The 3,307-nt window shown below is 41.6% G+C and overlaps 1 long non-coding RNA gene across 2 annotated transcripts; it reads left to right on the top strand.

The window, feature by feature from the left end:
- Positions 1 to 519: 519 nt before the first annotated feature.
- LOC124998200 lies at positions 520 to 2,619 on the top strand. Of its 2 annotated transcripts, none has more exons than XR_007111039.1 (3): positions 520 to 916; positions 1,470 to 1,766; positions 2,051 to 2,619. It is a non-coding gene; the product is annotated as an uncharacterized LOC124998200 (long non-coding RNA). The 2 variants fall into 2 exon arrangements; XR_007111038.1 differs by having other exon boundaries at positions 1,470 to 1,962.
- Positions 2,620 to 3,307: the final 688 nt, after the last annotated feature.

The raw sequence follows: 3,307 nt of genomic DNA, 5'->3' as shown, positions 1-3,307 counted from the left end.
CGGCCGCGCAATGCAAAGACGCATCCGATTGTGGTGCTTTCAGAATAAAATGCCTTCTGTTCATTGTTGGAGAGTACTTTAAAAAATACTCCGTGCCCTTTGCTGGTGCATGGGCTTAGTTGCCTTCATAGGCCACATCTGAAGGAGTACAGGGATGGTTGGAGAAGCCAGTAGAAGTCACCGCTCTGTCTCGCTGCAGATGCCCATCAGATCTTTAAATATGCTTTTTAATATACCATTATTTCAAGGTTTGATCATCTGATTGCAACAGAAACTTACAACAGAAACTGATTGCTCAGATTCATTCAACAGCTCGACAGCAGGCCAACTCATACGGCCTAATAAATGTACAGATGTATCATCAGTAACAACAGGATCAAAATCAGATGCTGAGGCTATGCGATCCGGACTGTGATTTAATCTGGTTCTTTGAATAAATCAGAAAAAAATCAGTTTTCACATAAATCCGTTTCACTAGATTTATGTAATAAAACAGTCCAAATAAATGCTGAATGTATCTTAAATGAAAATGATTTGTTGCTGGGCTAATGGTGTCCTATTTATTATGATGATGATGGACATGACAGTACACTGAGCTGTATTGAGGGTAACAGATGCGACTGAGAAGCAGGCTCAGTACCCTCAGCACAAAGTGCATGTGCAAGCTTTTATTCTGAAGGCGGTGCCCTCTGTGTACCGGTGTGTTTCTTCCTATCTTGCCATCGCTTCACTCTCTTGTGTGCGCTCAACAGACTCCAGCTGGAAGCCGAGGTCCACGCCCCGTGGAACAGACTCCACCTTCACTTATCGATCGATGAGGGAACAACAGAGTGGCGGAGATGGAGGCTGTGAGGGTGGAAGCCTGTCCCTAGACTGGGGATCCAGAGACCAGGAGCCCTGCAGGGCCGTAATTGGGGTGAGAATAGTTCAATTTCAGTCAGTTTGCTGCAGCAGCGGGAAGCTCCCTATCTGATGTCTGATTTGAGGAGGCAGTGAGCAAAAACAACAGAACCCTTACACTTCTAGGGACCCCAGTCTGTTAACTGAGCTAATCTTGACCAGGATTAGGGCTGGTTGAGAGTTGCAGAGGAGGCAGAGCCTTTCAGGGCCCCTGAGACCTGCAGGAAACTATAGATAGCAACAGCTGAAAGGCCCCTGAATGAAATGCTGTCAAGGGGCCTCGGAACATCTAGCATTGCTTAGGTGAATGAAGAAAACATAAATAAAACCCATTAAGGAAAAAAGTTATGATGACGGATGAGAAATGTGTGGTAGTGATGGATTATTACAGAACATGATGAACTAATCCTACAGGTTGCGGTCAGCTTTTGTGTCACCTAAAAATTCCAGTTCTTTTTTTTATTATTTCCAGCCAGGACGCTAAAACAAAGAGCTGAAAGATACTAAAAAAGCTGTGTACATTCTATGGGTGTTCTCAGTAGTTTCATTTATTTATTTTTTTCGCACAGAATTCTTACGAAAACACTCATACTTATTGTGAAGTGTAGCAGCGGGGGACGAGTCATTCCCAGATGATGACAACTTCTTACACGATGGACTCTGAGTTCCCTCTGCACAGATGATATCATATCAGTGGTTTAAGTAAACCTAAACACAAAGTGAGGTCTTCCCCACCTCTGAGAGATGACAACGATCCACACCTGCTGCAGACGGAGTGAAATCTGTGTGGTCAGAGCTGACGGATGGTCGGATTAAACACCCACGAGATTGTCCCCTGCTGCTGCTTCTCATACCAACGCTTTCTGGTGAGCTGGGTATGCTGTAGGTGGACGCTTTCCTCCTCTTTCCAAAAACAAGTAAATAAATAAATAAAACCAGGCTGTGGTACAGGATTTTTCCTCCAAGAAAAACATCATGTGCAGCAGGACTTGCAGGTCGTCCTCAGCTGGATCACTCACTTGTTTTTCACCTTTAAGCTGTTGAACAAACCAACTGAGTGGAGTGAGTCAGCGGTTGTTGAAGTAATTCTAACAAATGTGATGCACTGTATATTTTATGTATAATATTAATGTGCTGTTCTGGTTTTCAGCCGTTTGTCTTGTTTATATCTTCATATCTGGACATCTTGATGAACAGAAGACACAGAATTTACTGCACGTTACAGCGGTAGATAGAGATCCACGGACTGCATCACACATCCTCCTGGGCAGACAGCAGGTAGAGTTGAACTTCTTTAAGGCCGTCCTCTCGCTGGACGATACGTTCACCAGCAGTGAGGAAAGCTGGAGTTGTACCAGCTCACGACCCAGTACTTCGGGTTGTGCTTCACCCAATTATAGGTATTCTGGGTTATTCGAGGTGAAGAAGTCAGACAAGTGCTCGTACATAGTTGCCATGGTAACGGGCTGCGGCCACTGATGCTGGAGAGTCAATGAGGCAACAATAGCAACCTTAATAAGTAGTCAGTCAAATGGTAATGTACCAGCTGGCTATTTCTTTTTTTTCCTTTTTTTTTTTTACAAGTATCTTCATAAGTACCCACTTGCTAAACCAACTCAATGTTGTCACCCTTTATTTTTAAAAGAGGACACAAAGACCTAAAAATATATTATATTCAGATGCATTATTTTTAACTTCTGAAGCTGCAAACATCTTGTATTTGCCAGACGTGTCCCTGTTTATCCTGCTAATTGCTTCATAAGGGAGTTGGTCACACCTTTTAATCGGTTTCAGAACCCTTTCTGTCGTCCAATATATGAAATATTTTTAATTATTGTCAGAGATAACAGCATATGTAAAGTGGCACAAATATACCACTGATATTTTTTTCTGTGCTTTAAATGTATGATGAAACATGCTGTAGATACAGAAATGAAATGACTAACAACGAAAACGACAAACCAAAAAATATATTTCCCCCTACAAGTAATACAGTGGAGTAATTTTTGGTTGGATATAAATATAATATAAAATAAGTGAGAGTCTAATGCCGTTACACGTTTATGTGATGTTTAATTATATGGATATTAGTAGGGAGGGTTTGGGCTAGTGTTTTGATTAAAGGCTATGCGAAACAGAACGGAAAACTGAAAATATGGATCATTATTTGAAACTCAAACACAGGACATAAACGTCGTATAAAATGTGTTAAAACTGTGACTACATAATCATGTTCAAATGGTTTGGTAAGAGTAGTACCAGTTGCAGTTTTGATCTCAGCATCGCCCTCATGTGGTAAAACATCAGAATACAACCAATTTCTATCTCACCCATAATGCATTGCCGCCACACTGGTTGGTACCATTACTTTACAAGAGGGGTTTTCTCAATGTACATTTCGATAATT

Source organism: Mugil cephalus, chromosome 20 (genome assembly GCF_022458985.1).
Source record: "Mugil cephalus isolate CIBA_MC_2020 chromosome 20, CIBA_Mcephalus_1.1, whole genome shotgun sequence".
Taxonomy (NCBI): Eukaryota; Metazoa; Chordata; class Actinopteri; order Mugiliformes; family Mugilidae; genus Mugil; species Mugil cephalus.
This window is presented reverse-complemented; position numbering and strand designations above follow the sequence as displayed.